The sequence below is a fragment of the Oncorhynchus nerka genome, linkage group LG27 (assembly GCF_034236695.1).
Source record: "Oncorhynchus nerka isolate Pitt River linkage group LG27, Oner_Uvic_2.0, whole genome shotgun sequence".
NCBI classification, from domain to species: domain Eukaryota; kingdom Metazoa; phylum Chordata; class Actinopteri; order Salmoniformes; family Salmonidae; genus Oncorhynchus; species Oncorhynchus nerka.
The window spans coordinates 63,945,203-63,964,054 of record NC_088422.1 but is presented as its reverse complement, the minus strand read 5'-3'; positions in this window follow the sequence as shown (position 1 = coordinate 63,964,054).

The following is an 18,852-nucleotide window of genomic DNA, read 5'->3' as shown; positions in this document are numbered from 1 at the left end:
TTCCAGAACCACAGTTTCATTTTGTCCCCTAACACCCTAATCTTATCCATGTTCTTTGTTGTTGGTTTACCATGGGTTGATCATCTCCTTTCTCATGTGTTTTATTTTTTAAATCCTTTATTTAACTAGGCAAGTCAGTTAATTAAGAACAAATTCTTATTTACAATGACGTGGGTTAACTGCCTTGTTCAGGGGCAGAACGACAGATTTTTACCTTGTCAGCTCGAGGAATCAATCTAGCAACCTTTCGGTTACTGACCCAATGCTATTGTGATGGTTAGTCCCACCCTTGACCATTCTTTTTCTTATATCACCGATATGATTTGCTGACAAGAGCTCTAAATAACTTTAATTGGATCTGCAAACTGTTCATTGTGTCAGCGAATCATATAGTTGTAACCTCATAGATACTCTGGAGATCCAATTAAATGTTATTTAGAGCCCTTGTGGCAGCTAGTCATATCACTGAAATCCACTTGAACAGCCCTCCAATTGGTAATTACTAGTGGGAAACTCTTCTATCATCCTGAGCTCCCAGTTAACCCCAATGGGCCAGTGTTCATGTCTAGAAACATAGTTTCCTACAGTCTTGTTCCGGTACTGCGGTTGACTTCTGCCCCGGAAAGACAATTTCCATAGACAACTCCATAGAGAAGTCAGATTAGCAGATCATCATCTTTGCACACAAAACATCCATTGAATTGTCACTGATGCTGATTTGTTTTCCATCACTTACAGATATTAACATTTTATATTCATCCAATGTCTGCCATGCTTTTGGAAGACGTGTTGGCGTCATCGCTCCTCGCGCTGCTCCCTGTGCTAGTGCACATGAGAAGTTGGGCCATGTGAACCGGATGCAACCCAGATACAGACGGTCGATGAATCGGCGTATGATAACTTGAGTAGATTACGCTGAAAACAATGGTCAGCCATCTTGCTCGCAGTCTCTATTTTATACCTCTGCTTCTCTCACATGCTGACCTCTGACATCACCTACTATGGAAATTACCTCGATAAAAGCATTTTCATTAGTTAGAATCAACAACAACACATTATTTATAAAAATAATAATCTATTAATTTGGTTTCTGAACACTATAATTTGCTTACAAGCATGATAGCTTTACTTTTAGTTTATGGGTTTATGCAGCTTGTTGGCCATCAGACAGTCTGCATTTCTCAAAGCACTTGAATGCATACAACTAGACTTCACAATGGAGCATCATATTACAGGGAGAGATGACAGATGTCGACTCAAGTTTTACCACCTGTAGCTAGTGAAGTTAGCTAGCTAGCTAACTAGCGAGCACCAGCAGATTGCTAGGCAGCTAGCTAGCCGTTGGTGGGTCAACAAAATGTTGCAATTAGCTACCTAACATCAACTAGCTACCTAACTAACTAGTATTTTTTCATTAAATAGCTGCCATTGTTACTGTAGCCTGCACATCTTCCTTTTTTCTCAGCTTTCATAAATCCTGTTGTGATTTTGATGTAAAATTATATTTGCTTGCATTTCGTTTCAAAATTTTTGTGCTTTTTGGCAAGTTGTTGTTATTATAATAATGTATATTTTTTATATCTGGAAGTGGCCCAAATGTTTCAACTCAGCAGTTTATTTTTTTTAAGTTTTCTTGGAGATCCTGAATGGTTTAGTGATACTCTCAATTCAAAACCATTTTATAACACCAATTAATGTCACTTTACTTAAGGTGTCTGTGCACACTTTATAATGTCATGTGACATGGTTATGATGCCCATCATTCCATTCTTTGTAACAATGTGACACCGAGTTTGGTAAGGTATATAACGCCCTGATATAACATCTGGTATGTAGACATTTATGTAATAGCATATGACATAAGTTGTTATGCAACTGTGTAATAAAAGTGATCAAAAGTTAACACAATGTTAAAACTACTTATGACAGCTTATGACATGTTGTAACCACTCTTAAACACATCCATGCGTTTTGACTCAACATATTTCTGAGTTAACATCAATTTGATTATAATAGCAAAATAACCATTTATCATAGAAATGTAATAATCACACACAGGAAAGGGGTACATTATAACACTCCTGCCATGCCTAAAGCCACCATTTCTTACTTGTTCCATTTGTAAAGCAGATTGATGTTCATTGACTTCCAGTGTGTATTCACGTGTATTCACATAAAGATACTCTTTTGCTTCTTTTCACACATTAAGTCAGTATATGGATGATAGTCCAATTAAGCACCTCTCAATTAAATGTGCTAGAAACCAACTACTTTTGTAGTTGCCATCCCTCAGAAAACAACATTACCATCATCATTTGTAAACAGTACATTCTACAGTACATCCTGTCACATAACACACCTTATCTTATGACATCGTTGCCAAGGACGTTGCTGTATGAACACTTTACTCCTACCAATGACACTGGGAAGTCCTTGAGGCCCATTGTTATTATACCATAAAATAAATGAATAAACATACGCTCTCTTCTTTGTTCTCCCTTGGTGCAATTATTAAGAGGATTTTCAACCTTTCTCTCTGTGATGCCTCAGAAAAATGTCAGTGAAATCTGAAGAGCTCTGCGACAGCTTCTGCAGCAGAGGGAGGAGGGGGACACAGAGTCTTCTTCCAGGACGCACTTGGTATGCAAGGTGGACAACGTGGCAGTCAGCAGGCCTCAGCTGCAAATTTACTCACATTTGTCCACATTGATTGAAGTAATGACAAAAGATTGGTCATGGCTAAGTATAAGGACGGCAAATAATTTAGATAGCTGGTTAATCAAGTAAAAAGGTTTGTTAGAGGTGGTTTTACTATTGTTATATACTGGATTAGAAGTGGTGCTTGTTTCTGAGCCTAGAAGCCTGGCACACGAGGCTACCTACTGTTTGTAAATGTATGCCCTGTTATCCCTAGTCATAGACTGTTCTCTTTGCTACCGCACGGCAAGCGGTACAAGGAACGTCAAGTCTAGGTCCAAAAGGCTTCTTAACAGCTTCTATCCCCAAGCTATAACACTCCTGAACAGCTAATCAAAGGGCTACCCAGACCCCTCTTTTATGCTGCTGCTACTCTCTGTTTACTGTCTATGCATAGTAACTCTACCGACATGTACATATTACCTTAACTATATACAAATGTTGTGCTTTTGTTCTGCCTATATAGGTTTTGAAAAAAATGATAAAGCATTTTGTTCTGTCATCAACTTCCCTCTGCCATTCCTTTAATGTGGATCAGCTAGTGTAGTAGAATGTGCTATTCTGGTCTTGCTCAAGGACTGTGATTGCACGGTGAATCAATAGCCACATACCCAACAAACACAAGCACTTTTCAAATATTTGAGCATGCAAAGGACAGTAGGTCTGTGCTCTGGCACACAAGCCTAAAACCAAATTAGCTTACAAGGCTGTTTGTCATTTGATTTATGAACAAGCTGAAATAGAAGTCTATATTTAATCATAAAAAGTTGGACATGGTTTTCCGTTTTCATAATATATTTCAAAGAGATGACAATTTCATATTGTGTTTTAAGCTAGTAATGTCTTTAATAGGCAGATGAATCAGTGTTTTTCATCCACGGTACTTCACATGATTGGTACAAATGTATTGGTTTGTGTTGTGGACAGCAAGTAGGGAATTTGCTCAGATACTCCAAAAGGGCTTTCAAAAGAGGGTTCTACATGGAACCCAAAAGGGTTCTCCTATAGGGACAGCTCAATAACCATTTTAGGTTCTAGACAGCACCTATTTTTCTAAGAGTGTGCTGTGGGTGGCTGGAGAACAAATGCCTGGCTTGATTACAATTGTTAATCAAGATCCAGTTCAATGCACTCCAAGAAAGAGCACTTAGTGAGAGAAGCATGTGCCATCAATTGCTGAAATTCCTTCTCACCACGAGGATTAGTTTGTAAAGTTTAAATAAGTTCTCCTTAACTATTTATGGGTTTAGTAAAGAGGACCAGCTGAACGGAACAGTGCGGTAACAGTTTAGGGCTCTAAATAAAGCACCACTTGGTTTGAGCTATTGACTAGCATAAGTAGTATTACCACTACTAGAGTACTGTACTATACTTCTACTACATTTGACGTTGGCATATGTTTGTCTCATTATCTGCGCTTTCCTGAATATTTAATTTAATTTACATGTGGATTCTCCTTTTGTCGTCACTCTCACCAATGTATGCTTAGACCTACCCAAGGATGGAGCAAGGATGTGTCATGAGAATGACTGCAGCATAGAGGGATTATTAATGTCAACCAGTAAGTCACCCCATTGCCTGTTACATGTCAAGACAGCATGCACATCTGTTTGCTTCCTCTTCCCAGTGTACATGGGGCAGCAGGTAGCCTAGTGTTTAGAGCGTTGGGCTAGTTACCGAAAGGTTGATAGATCGAATCCACGAGCTGACAAGGTGAAAAACCTGTTGTTCTGCCCCCTGAACAAGGCAGTTAACCCACTGTTCCTAGGCCGTCATTGTAAATAAGAATTTGTTCTTAACTGACTTGCCTAGTTAAATAAAGGTTAAATAAAAAATAAACATGATACAAAAAAATGAAATATGGGGGGAAATGAGTTTGCAGGTAAACCGAGATTCAGATGTTTGTTTTGGAAGGTCTTACTGCTTTTGAAGAAAATCATGGACAATTGCAATAAATGTTCAAATTGCTATACTTTTCTTGAAGTGTTAAAGAAAGAAAATAACCGTGACAACCATAATATTGCATAGGTTAGATCTTATCCGTCATCCTGCTCGTCTCTCTCTCCCCCCCCCCTCTCTCTCTCTCTCTCAGCTTGTGACAGAGCATGGAAGGTTGTTTGGCTGAAAATTAAAGGACCCCTGATATTTGTAGTTGAAAATGGATTTCTGAGCTATTGAAGCAGACGCTGAATGCTAACGCAAAGAAGCACAGCATTTTCCAATAATCTTCCCTGGGCCGTTCAGCATCTGATCAGTGGATGCCTGGGGCGGAAGGTTGAAGCAATTCCCAAAACCTGAGAATCACATGGCCAGCTGGCACACAAGCCTGGAGACACTGCCTGCAAGTTACTGAGATTACAAACATGTTTTGCCATGTAGATGTGCATTGATGGCTTCAAGTCCTTGTTTACATATTATCTTATAACTGTGATTTGTATCCAAGTCCTAGATGAATCTGAATATTGGCGCTTGCATGATCGGGGTGTAAATGTATAGAAAGGTATTTGTGAGTATTAGATATAAACCACTTCAGGAGCTAGTCTGAAACTATTCTTCTGCTTTATCTATTCTCTTTTGTGGCATACACAAACACACACACATTTACACACAGGTATAGCTATACAGCAGAAACAGGGGGGTCTTTGGGGTGCTGGGGACCACACAATTATTTTGCGTTGTTTGTGAAGTCATGAAATTACTTTAATTCCTAATGGTTTAGAAATGGCCCTAAATGGCCCAACAGCAGGTGCTCATATCCCAGCAGTACCATATGTTTTTCCTGGCAAAAGTTTTTCCTCCTCTCGACTCACACCAGTGCGCATATATAAACAGAAAATTGGTCAAGGACTCCAATGCAGGAACCTGCAGAGACGGGTGATTGATTTGAAACTCGCTCTCTCTCTCTCCTTCCCTTTTTGATTTTACACATGCAATCATGGACAAACAAACAAACACACATAATGGGGAATGGGTCGTAGCTAGCTTAGCGGTTATAGTATTGGGCCAGAAACTGAAAAGTTTCAAAAGAAAATCTCAAATACCTGAGATGACATTGTGAAAAATCTGTAGTTGTTCCCTTGAACAAGACACGTAACCCTAATTTGCTCCATGGGTGCTGTACTGCTACTATGTCTGACACAGTAAAGCAACACATTTCACTGCACCTATCCAGTGTATGTGACAATAAAACATCATTTTTTTGTAGTGCACCATTAATGATAGTTTAGCACATAAAACAACTAAATAGGCATTTTGGTGTTCAGTTTGATAAGGTTATGGAATACATTTCTTGGTGGCTCTTCAAATTCAGATAATATTTCCACCAGATATTACCAAACCACAGCAGAGCAGTAAAACAATTTGAAACGGTGTGACGTGCAGACACAGAGCAGTCAAAGTAAACTGTTCATTATATTTATTGCTGTGGGGGTGAATATTTTCGGTTCCTTTGAGTCTAAACCATCACCCAAACTGAATGTTCATGGTTTGCTTGTGTATCTTTGATAAACATCCCATGATTTATCTTGCTGAGGTCATTCCATATGTACCTGTAGATGTCAGTGGGTAAGAAAAAAACTAACTAATCAAGTACATATCTAAAGAGAAAAAGATGGCAATAAAAGGTAAACATCCATAAAGTTGTTCTCAAACTCTTTATTGAGGTTATATTAGTGCAATCTATCAGTGATGTACTGGAAAATCCATAACCTACTGTGGAATTTCACCCCTGTGTGCTGTTCCCTTTATGAAGTGCAATCTCACCAGAGCTAGTCGCCTCTGTGGAGCTCTTTAAAAGAAAACTCTGATGTGGAATGATGTTATTAAACTGAGTAGCGTCTACCATTTTTATGCCATTTATCCATCAAAAGGTCTTGTCCTTCAATCTACACTCCAGACAGTTAAACAAGACTCTGTTACGTTACACATTTTACCTATGGTAAATTATTCAGTCTGCACCGTGGCTCATGTTGGTTTTTGGCCAATATCAGATATTCTTGAGTTGCAGAATTTTGCTGACATGATATTGTGAATGTTTTACATCTATTGACATTGAACAAGTCAAGCATTTGCACAAAGATCATGATTATATTTTGGACCTGGCCCTTAAGGGCCCTTAATGTTTGTTTTGTGCTTTTTCAAGAAAGCAAGTTTCTGTTATAAACCAAGTATGAATGTAATGAATATAACATCAAAAATAAAATAACTTGTTGACCAATGGTGAAATGTCGTTCAAACAAGGTCAGTTTTAATCTCACGTACTGCAATATCAATCTCACTATAAGAAACAAGAGATTGTTGAAGGGATAATGCAAGATTTGGGCAATTAAGACATTTTTCTAATTACCCAGAGTCAGATTACCTCATGGATACGCTTTTTATGTCTCTGCATGCAGTTTGGAGGACGTTGCTAGCAATGGCGCACAAAATTACCTTAAACTTCATTCAAACTGCACACAGAGACATAAAAATGGTATCCATGAGTTCATCTGACTCTCGGTAAGTAGAACAATCTTCAAATATCCTTTTAAATACCAACCAAAGTTTCCAAGCACAAACGTCAGCATGGAACATGTTTTGCAATTAACAGATTCTTCATTAGAGAAAAGATACCATCACACTGGGGTCCAACACATAACAAAATAATACATTACAGACAAAATACACAATTTACATACATTTAAAAACATTAGCATGTAGTGTGTGTGTGTAAATCTATTAGTTACACATACATGTCAGTACATACACACAGCAAGTAGGTCACATGGTGGAGAAGTGTTGTGCCGTGAGGTGTTGCTTTATAATTTTTTTGAAACCAGGTTTGCTGTTCACTTGTACTCATGGTCATGGCTCCGAATAATACTGTATGTTTCGTTGAATTTGTTATGGACCTGGGGACTGTGAAAAGACCCCTGTTGGCATGTCTAGTGGGGTAGGTGTGTGTGTCAGTGCTGTGTGTAAGATGACTATGCAAACTATTTGGAATTTCCAACCCAATGTATGCTATAATAAAAAATATTTCCTCAACTCTTAGCCAAGAGAGACTGGCATGCATACTATTAAAGTTAATAGTGATTAGAATGAAGAGCAAGATGTGCCACTCTGTTCTGGGCCAGCTACAGCTTAGCTAGGTCTTTCTTTGCAGCACTTGATCATGTGACTGGACAATAATCCAGATAAGATAAAACTAGAGCCTGCAGGACTTGTGGAGTGTGGTTTTTAAAAAGCAGAGCATCTCTTTATTATGGACAGACCTCTCCCCATCTTTACAACCATTGAATCTACATGTTTTGCCCATGACAGTTTACAATCTAAGGTAATACAGTCTCCTCAACTTGTTCAACAGGTCTAGAACTTAAAACAAATGCAATGCTCTGGACCAGTTTATTACTAGCCCATTCCAAAACTGACTGCACCTCTTTAGGTTTCAGTGACTTCATTAGCTGTGGTTGCTGATGTGTGTATAGTTGAATCATCAGCATACATGGACGCGTATGCTTTGTTTAATGCCAGTGGCAGGTCATTGGTAAAAATAGAAAGAGTAGAGGGCCTGGAGAGCTGCCCTGCGGTACACCACATTAGAGAAGCTGCCATTAAAGAAAACCCTCTGAGTTAATTTAGATAAATAGCTCTGAATCCACAATATGGCAGATGTTGAATAGCCATAACACATACGTTTTCTTTCTGCCCATAATTTCATAAAAAGTACTCCAAAGTTTTTTTCCATCATTCTTAATGTAATATATCTTGGCTTCATATTACAGTTTATTTTTCTTTTTGTTGAGTTTCATCACATAATTTCTCAATTTACAGTAATTCAGCCAGTCAGATGTGCAGCCGACTTATTAGCCATTCCTTTTGTCCCATCTCTTTCAACCATACAGTTTTTCAATTCCTCATCAATCCATGGAGCCTTAACAGTTCGAACAGTCAGTTTCTTAACAGGTGCATGTTTATCAATAATTGGAAGAAGCAATTTCTTAAATTCATCAAGTGCAGTGTCTGAATGCTCCTTATTAATCACATCAGACCAACAAATATTTTTAACATTATCCGCATAAAAGTCACAGCTGAATATTTTTTATGATCTCTTATACACTATTTTAGGCCCAGATTTGGGACCTTTGTCTTTCCTGAATATAGCCACTATATTGTGATCACTTTATCCAATGGGAATGGATACAGCTTTAGAATGAAGTTATACTGTATTAGTACAAATGTGATAAATACATATGGATGATTCGGTTCCTGTAGTGTTTGTAAACACACTGGTAGGTGCACTACCAGATTATATGTACTCGACACAGCCTCTTATTGAGCGGACAGCTTGATGAAAATCAGTCAATATTCAGGTTTCCAAGAAAGTAGACATCCCTGTTTACATCACATACTCTCAAGTATTTCACACATATTATTTAGATACTGACTGTTAGCACATGGTGGCGTGTAGCACCCCCCCCCAAAAAAATAAAAAAATAAAGGCTTTAGATGTGCCAGGTGAACCTTCAACCATAACACTTGACATAAGATCTTCTCTCTGTCTCTTCTATAGATGCTACTGCTGTATCAACAAATTAATTATCTAAGTGAGTCTCAGAAATTGTTAATATATGAATAGTTATTGATTGCATGAAGATTATTTCTCATGCTACATATATTAATATGGGATATTTTCAACCCTTTCCTGGGTATCTTATCTGAGATAGATATAATGTGGAAAATAGCAAACAAAGCAAGAGAAAGAAATTTACGTTCAGCAGTACATTAATCAGTTGGTGTGTGAGTGTGTGTGTGCTACGAGGTTGAAGCTACAAACCCATAGGCTTGGCTCCCTCATCCCTTCCAGGCTTTTGGGAGGGAGGGTAGAAAATGAGCCTGTCATAGCAGATGTAAACAATGATAGGCTAGCTGCTATGCCAAATAGCTCATTAGACTCATCAGCAGGATCACTGGACAGATAGTAGTGGTCCCAGCAACTAATGCCAACCACATCGCAGGATCCACACTCAAAAGGGAGCTAGATACACTGAACAAAAATATAAAGGCAACATGTAAAGTGTTGGTTCAATGTTTCATGAGCTGAAATAAAATATCCCAGAAATGTTCCATATGCACAAAAATGTTGTGCACAAATTTGTGTACATCCCTGTTAGTGAGCATTTCTCTTTTCCCAAGATATTCCATCCACCTGACAGGTGTGGCATATCAAGAAGTTGATTGGACAGCATGATTACACAGGTGCACATTGTGCTGGGGACAATAAAATGTGCAGTTTTGTCACACAGCACAATGCCACAGATGTCTACATTTTTGAGTGAATGTGCAGTTGACATGCTGACTGCAGGAATGTCCTCCAGAGCTGTTGCCAGAAAATGTAATGTTCATTTCTCTACCATAAGCCGCCTCCAACATCGTTCTTGAGAATTTGGCAGGACGTCGAACCGGCCTCACAACCGCAGACCACATGTAACCACGCCAGCTCAAGACCTCCACATTCGGCTTCTTCACCTGAAGGAACGTCTGAGACCAGCCACCCGGACAGGTGATGAAACTGTGGGTTTGCAAAAATAAAGAACTTCAACACAAACTGTCAGAAACAGTCTCAGGGAAGCTCATCTGCGTATTCGTCGTCCTCACCAGGGTCTTGACCTAACTGCAGTTCAGCGTCGTAACCGACTTCAGTGGGCAAATGCTCACCTTCGATGACCACTGCCATGCTAGAGAAGTATGCTTTTCCTGTTTCCAACTGTACCGCGCAGATGGCAGACTATGTTTATTGTGTTGTGTGGGTTTTCTTATGTTATGGGTTATGGTATGGGCATAAGCTACAGACAATGAACACAATTGCATTTTATCGAAGGCAATTTGAAAGCACAGAGATACCGTGACGAGATCCTGAGGCCCATTGTTGTGCCATTCATCCGCCGCCATCACCTCATGTCTAAGCATGATAATTTGCAAGATCTGTACACAATTCCTGCTGTACACAATTCCTTCAGAAAATGTCCCACTTCTTCCATGACCTACTCACCAGACATGTCACCCATTGAGCATGTTTGGGATGCTCTGGATCAACATGTACGACAGTGTGTTCCAGTTCCAGCCAATATCCAGCCGATTCACACAGCCACTGAAAAGGAGTGGGTCAACATTCCACAGGCCACAATCAACAGCCTGATCAACTCTGTGCAAAGGAGATGTGTTACGTTGCATGATACAAATGGTGGTCAATCCATCTACTTACTGGTTTTCTTATCCACACCCTTACCTTCTTTTAAAGGTATCTGTGACCAACAGATATATATCTGTATTCCCCAGTCATGTCAAATCTATAGATTAGGGCCAAATTGTATTTATTTATTTTATTTTTTATTTCACCTTTATTTAACCAGGTAAGCTAGTTGAGAACAAGTTCTCATTTGCAACTGCGACCTGGCCAAGATAAAACATAGCAGTTCGACACATACAACAACACAGAGTTACACATTGAATGAACAAAACATACAGTCAATAATACAGTAGGGAAAAAAAGAAAAAAAAAGTTGATATACAGTGAGTGCAAATAAGGTCAAATAAGGGAGTTAAGGCAATAAATAGGCCATGGTGGTGAAGTAATTACAATATGGCAATTAAACACTGGAATGGTAGATGTGTAAAAGATGGATGTGCAAGTAGAGATACTGTGGGGCAAAAGGAGCTAAATAAATAAATACAGTATGGGAATGAGGTAGATAGATGGGCTGTATACAGATGGGCTATGAACAGGTGCAGTGATCTGTGAGCTGCTCTGACAGCTGGTTCTTAAAGCTAGTGAGGGAGATGGGAATCTCCAGCTTCAGTGATTTTTGCAGTTTGTTCCAGTCAGTGGCAGCAGAGAACTGGAAGGAAAGGCGACAAAAAAAGGAGTTTATCTAGCAGAGACTTGTAGATAACCTGTAGCCAGTGGGTTTGGCGATGAGTATGAAGCGAGGACAAGCCAACGAGAGCGTACAGGTCGCAGTGGTGGGTAGTGTATGGGGCTTTGGTGACAAAACCGATGGCACTGTGATAGACTACATCCAGTTTGCTGAGTAGAGTGTTGGAGGCTATTTTATAGATGACATCGCTGAAGTCAAGGATCGGTAGGATGGTCATTTTTACGAGGGTATGTTTGGCAGCATGAGTGAAGGAAGCTTTGTTTTGCGAAATAGGAAGCCAATTCTAGATTTAATTTTTGATTGGAGATGCTTAATGTGAGTCTGGAAGGAGAGTTTACAGTCTAGCCAGACACCTAGGTATTTGTAGTTATCCACGTATTCTAAGTCAGAGCCGTCCAGAGTAGTGATGCTGGGTGGGCAGGCAGGTGCGGGCAATGATCGGTTGAATAGCATGCATTTAGTTTTATTTGCGTTTAAGAGCAGTTGGAGGCCACGGGAGGAGAGTTGCATGGCATTGAAGCTCGTCTGGAGGTTAGTTAACACAGTGTCCAAAGAAGGGCCAGAAGTATACAGAATGGTGTCTTCTGCGTAGAGGTGGATTAGAAAATCACCAACAGCAAGAGCGACATCATTGATGTATACAGAGAAGAGAGTCGGCCCGAGAATAGAGACTGCCAGAGACTGCCAGAGGTCCGGACAACAGGCCCTCCAATTTGACACACTGAGCTCTATCAGAGAAGTAGTTGGTGAACCAGGCGAGGCAATCATTTGAGAAACCAAAGCTGTTGAGTCTGCCAATAAGAATGTGGTGATTGACAGAGTCAAAAGCCTTGGCCAGGTCGATGAATACAGCTGCACAGTAATGTCTCTTTTCGATGGCGGTTATGATATCGTTAATCTGTTAAATCTAAGGGGCACTCTTTTCATTTTTGGAAAAATAACGTTCCCAAAGTAAATGGGCTATTTTGTCAGGACAAGATGCTAGAATATGCATATAATTGACAGCTTAGGATAGAAAACACTCTAAAGTTTTCAAAACTGTAAAAATATTGTCTGTGAGTATAACATAACTGATATTGCAGGTGAAAGCCTGAGAAAAATCCAATCAGGAAGTGACTCATGTTTTGAAAGCTCTGCGTTCCGATGCGCCCCTATTGAGCAGTGAATGGGCTATCAACCAGATTAATTTTTCTCCGTATTCCCCAAGGTGTCTACAGCATTTTGACGTAGTTTCACGCCTTGAGCGTGGCTGAGGTGCACCCATGACCAGCTCGGAAACCAGATTGCATAGCGGAGAAGGTACGATGTGATTCAAAATGGTCAGTAATCTGTTTAACTTGGCTTTCTAAGACCTTAGAGATGCAGGGTAGGATAGATATAGGTCTGTAGCAGTTTGGGTCTAGGGTGTCTCCCTCTTTGAAGAGTGGGATGCCTGGGGCAGCTTTCCAATCTTTGGCAATCTCAGACAATACGAAAGAGAGGTTGAACAGGCTAGTAATAGGGGTTGCAACAATTTCTGCAGATAATTTAAGAAAGAGAGGGTCCAGATTGTCTAACCCGGCTGATTTGTAGGGGTCCAGATTTTGCAGCTCTTTCAGAACATCAGCTATCTGGATAAGGGTGAAGGAGAAATGGTGGGGGCTTGGGCGGGTTGCTGTGGAGGGTGCCGGGCAGTTGACCGGGGTAAATTTCTGTTTAAAAAAGCTAGCCTTAGCTTTCCTAACTGCCTGTGTATATTGGTTCCTAACTTCCCTGACAAGTTGCATATCACGGGGGCTATTCGATGCTAATGCAGAATGCCACAGGATGTTTTTGTGCTGGTCAAGGGCAGACAGGTCTGGAGTGAACCTATATCTATTCCTAGTTCTACATTTTTTGAATGGGGCATGTCTATTTAAGATGGTGAGGAAGGCACTTTTAAAGAATAACCAGGCATCCTCTACTGTCGGGATGAGGTCAATGTCGTTCCAGGATACCCCGGCCAGGTCAATTTGAAAGGCCTGCTTGCAGAAGTGTTTTAGGGAGCATTTGACAGTGATGAGGGGTGGTCGTTTGCTCGCAGACCCATTACGGATGCAGGAAATGAGGCAGTGATCACCGAGATCTTGGTTGAAAACCTAGCAGCACGAGCTCAGAAGATAGATGGGGGGGCAATCAAATCACATATGGTGTCGAGGGCACAGCTGGGGGCAGAGGGTGGTCTATAGCAAGCAGCAACGGAGAGAGACTTGTTTCTGGAAAGGTTAATTTTTAGAAGAAGAAGCTAAAATTGTTTTGGTACAGACCTGGATAGTAAGACAGAACTCTGCAGGCTATCTTTGCAGTAAATTGCAACACCGCCCCCTTTGGCAGTTCTATCTTGTGGGAAAATGTTATAGTTAGGAATGGAAATTTCAAGGTTTTTGGTGGTCTTCCTAAGTCAGGATTCAGACACGGCTAGGACATCCGGATTGGTGGAGTGTGCTAGGGCAATGAATAAAACAAACTTAGGGAGGAGGCTTCTAATGTTAACATGCATGAAACCAAGGCTTTTATGGTTGCAGAAGTCAACAAATGAGAGAGCCTAGGGGATGGGAGTGGAGGTAGACACTGCAGGGCCTGGATTAACCTCTACATCACCAGAGGAACAGAGAAGGAGTAGGATAAGGGTACGGCTAAAGGCTAACAGGACTGGACGCCTAGTACTTTCAAAACCCAGAGTAAAAGGAGCAGATTTCTGGGCACGGTAGAATATATTCAAGGCATAATGTACAGACAAAGGTATAGTAGGATGTGAATACAATGGGGGTAAACCTGTGCATGTAGTGATAATGAAAGAGATATTGTCTCTAGAAATAGCATTTAAACCAGGTGATGTCACTGCGTGTGTGGGGGGTGGAACTAAATTGTTAGCCAAGGTGTGTTGAGCAGTGCTAGAGGCTCTACAGTGAAATAAAACAATAGTTATTAACCAGAACAGCAATCGACACGGCATGGTGACGTTAGGGAAAGGCATGCGTAGCCGGGTGATGATACAAGTCCAGTGCATGGCTTCAGGCAGCTAGCGGCACGGGGCTAGCAGGCTAGCAGAAAGGCCTTAGAGGGATGACACGACGGAGGGAAGTCTGTTTTGGCCCCCTCGTGCAGTTACATCAGTGGACGGATCAGCAGGGCTCCGTGTGGTAAACCAGGCCAATTGGCAAAATATGTATAGTGGCCGAAGAAATATGTCCGAAGGGCCTCTTAAGCCAGCAGTCCAATGTGCTTTAGATAGCTAGCAGGCCGCAGATTAGCGGCTGTGCATTCAGGGGTCGTTAGCTGCTATAATTCCATGTGGAAAATAAATATCATAATAAAAATGTTTTCAAAAATGTAAAAATAGGTTCAGAGCTTGCGGTAGGAATCCAGAGATATCGAGAAGAATAAGTCCAACTAGATCTGGTTTGAGTCGCGCTGTACAGACTGGCGAGAGTTGTCCGGGATAAAGGTAGCTGATGACCGCTAGCAAAGGATAGCTGACTGCTAGCTAGTGGCTTCGGAATGTATTCGATGGGCCTCGTAAGCCAACAGTCCGTTGTGCTCTAGACAGCTAGGATTCAGGGGACGTTAGCTAGGTCGGAAGGTGATAAGGTTCAGAGCTTGCGATAGGAATCCGTGGATATGGAGAGAAAATTGGTCCGGTATACTCTGGTTGAATCGCATTGTACAAACTGGCGAGAGCTTTCCGAGCTAGAGGTTAGCTGATGACCGTAAGCTGGCTAGTTAGCTGGCTAGTTTATGTTGGAGAGATTCCAGTAAGAGGCAAAGAAAAATACGTTAGAGAAAAAGCAGGTCCACACCACATTGGGTGAGAGTATTTTGAAGTAAGGGTTTAGAAAAATATAAAAAGATATGCGAAGAAAAATATATAAAAATAGGTATACATGGGACGCGACAAGACGAAGGACAAATACGTCTGACTGCTATGCCATCTTGGACTCCACATGCTTTAATTTCAATTGACAGATTTCCTTATATGAACTGTAACTCAGTAAAAATGTTGAAATTGTTGCATGTTGCATTTATATTACTGTTCAGTGTAGTAACCAAACTTTGTCAATAGACTCTCAAAACTTTCCAAAACAACAAATCAAGCTCTATCTTGCACCGCGTTCCACGTTCAACAGGAAGATGTGTACCCCCACACACACACCCACCACCACCTCTCTCCTCCCTTTATATTCCGCTGCCTGTTGTTTCGCTCTGGCTCAGAGATGTATAAATCAAATGCATTAAATGCCTGATGTATCACTCAGGAGTGTTTCATCGAAATTTCTTCAAGGGAAAGCCTCTGCCTGTCAGGGATTTGCCATTCAACACTGACGCGCCAATTTCCGTTTTCATCTCCTCTGCTTTACATTTTCACTGGGCTCATTACGGCTCCAATATAGCTATGCCGAGTTGGCAGTGAACTTGTTTGCCTCGTGCATTGCAAGGCATCCCTATGTCAATGTCATTCTGAGCTTAGGAGCTAAATGCTTCAAACAATGCAAATTTAATGAGCAACAAAGCAACAGTGTACCTGAGGGTATGCCATTTTCTCAATATCCTATGCGAACCACGACTGCTATACAGCAGGGTGATAGTTGCATCTACAGCCCCACAGGTTTAGTAACAGATTGTTTGTCTATGCATTTTTTTCATAGTCCTATTTTTATATTTTTTGGCAAGGAGCCTGCCTAGCTTCCCAGACATTTAACTGGAGACGTTTGCCAAAAAGAGATTGTCCCTCTGTCAATTAAGTTCCCCAGGACATTTCGGAATAACTGTAATTGTTGCTGAGGTAATATGTTATTAATGTGCAGTGATAGTCCATCAGATATGTCACCAAATATAATTGCTAGTCAGTGTGTGTTATTTACCATGTTAGAAAACTGTCTGTTCGGCTGTGGATCATCTTGATGTTGCTGATATAGTGAGGCTGTGGTGGAGTATCATTTTCCTCTGTGGTGATGCCTCCAGTATATCTATACACATTCAGACCAACAAACTGACCATCAGACAGAGGAGGATTCAATATTCTCACACACAGAGTCAATGTGATACAACCACTGAGACAAAGTGAAAATATCCAAGACCAGTTGTACCCGCTTTAGCTGGGGGAGTGGGCTTTTAAGGTGGAAGCAAGACTGAGAAGGGGTCCATAATCCACCCCCCTACCAAGACTCCCTGACTGTGCAGAAGACTCTTACTTTCTTCATGCCCTTCCTCTGCCTCCTGTGCCGCCCAGCGGTGGGTCACAGACAGGGAGTCTCTCACCTTGCTGCTGATGTGGAAGCCTGTCACCTGTCAGACAGTGTTTATTGTACCTGTGTGACTACAAGCGCTGCAGTAAATGCCATGCTCTGAGGCGGAAGTCTGTACGAGTGTGATTGTGTGCCTCTGTGTATAAGTGTCTCTGTTCATGTGTGCACTCTGCACATGCTGCGGGAGGCCCATAATACACCTCTAATGCTTTGTCTCAGGGGTCTGTAATAAGAAGGTTTTGTGCTGGTAATGATTGAATGTTCCCTCATCTACTGTAATGAGCTCATATACGCTACCATTCATTGTAAATGAGTAGTATTTCTCTGGCTTTTGTTGACTTCAGCAGAAAATATTTGTAATTGTCATCAAATGTTAAAGACAAGCTATATCCAATTTATATAGGTTCTTGTTTCTGCAGAGCTTTGTACTAACACCTACAGTGGCAAAACCATTTTATTTTCACTGACTGTGTTAACATGCTCCCCAATTATGTACAAGGGAGGCAGGTAGCCTAGCGGTTAAGAGTGTTGCGTCAGTAAACAAAAGTTTGCTGCTTCCGTGAAAACAATCATTGATGTGCCCTTGAGCAAGGCACCTAACTCTAATTGCTCCTGTAAGTCAATCTGGATAAAAGTGTCTGCTAAATGACATAAATGTCAAATATATTGTGTACAAGATAAAATGCTAAACTAACCTGCAGGTGATTGTTTAAAAACTGCATTACTTAAGACAAATTGACTTGTTAAGTTGATAGGTCTTTTACACAAACAGTTTGCTTTCCGAGGAGTGGTGGAACAAACAAAAAAAACCTATTATTTTCACACTGGCATGGCATTGAGGTGCGGTGGGCTACATGGTAGGGGGCTTTTCTCCTCTGCAGCTCCCCTTGCCTGTCTGCTGCACTGCTGCATGGGTGATGAACGACACTCCTGTTGGTGATCAAAGCAGGTGAGGAGAAAGTGGCAGATACAGACACTGTGAGGCGGTGCACTCAGGATTTGCCTTCTCCTTTTACACTGCAACACAATGCTGCTATCACCATTGCACCGCTAAGTCCAGGACAAAAGGCAGACAAAAGGAAGTCTGTCATTCTCCCTTGTTGTGTCATTGATCATGGCATATTGGCATACATTATGAGCCTGGCCAATACAGAGCCAGCTGAATTATTTTTCTGTTCAGCTTTCTCACCTCCTAAATATTCTCACCCCCCTAAATCCAGAGATTCAAATTTGGTTCATGTAACACATACTGTGAAGAGATATTAATAAAATTAATTCGCAGTTTATTTTGTTGTTATTGTAGGACGTTTTGTGCACTCGGTTTCCTGATTTTATCCATTGTTATTGGCCTGAGCTGAGACTCGGGCCAAGCCTAAGAGCTGGAGCTGAAAGGTGCTTACACGCTTGTGCAGGAGCTCAATATCCCAAGATGTGAACAGCCATCCACTCCTTCCCCATGGGCTGAGAGTGGCTGTCACGCCTGAAAGATCCCCACCATGCAGGCTCGCCTTTGTTAGAAACCTCACACACATTTGACATACGTGTGCACGCACACACACAAATGTACACACATGTACCTACAATGACAGAAATATATAGTGTATACTCTTATTGCAACAGTCCCAATGACAGAAAGCGATTAAATAAAAACATAAACATGAATTTATCTCATCTGTACAACTTGACAGTATGCATCCTCTCTTAACATGTTTTCAAACACCAGTTGGGTTTAGATATGTCTCTCCCAGAGGTTGGAAATGCTCTGCAGACCTTGCCAGGGAAATGGAATAGGCCTGCTGTTAGTCTGTGCTACTCCGCTGAAGCTGGAGAGATTGTGAGAGTTGCTGGGAGATTAGCATAGTGTGCAGGTGATAACCTCACTGTCTGGGCGCGGGTGATTCACCACTAATGCCAATTACACCCACTGCCTGGGCACTACAGTCTGTGACCCAGTGATCTTGTCTGAGCTCCAATCC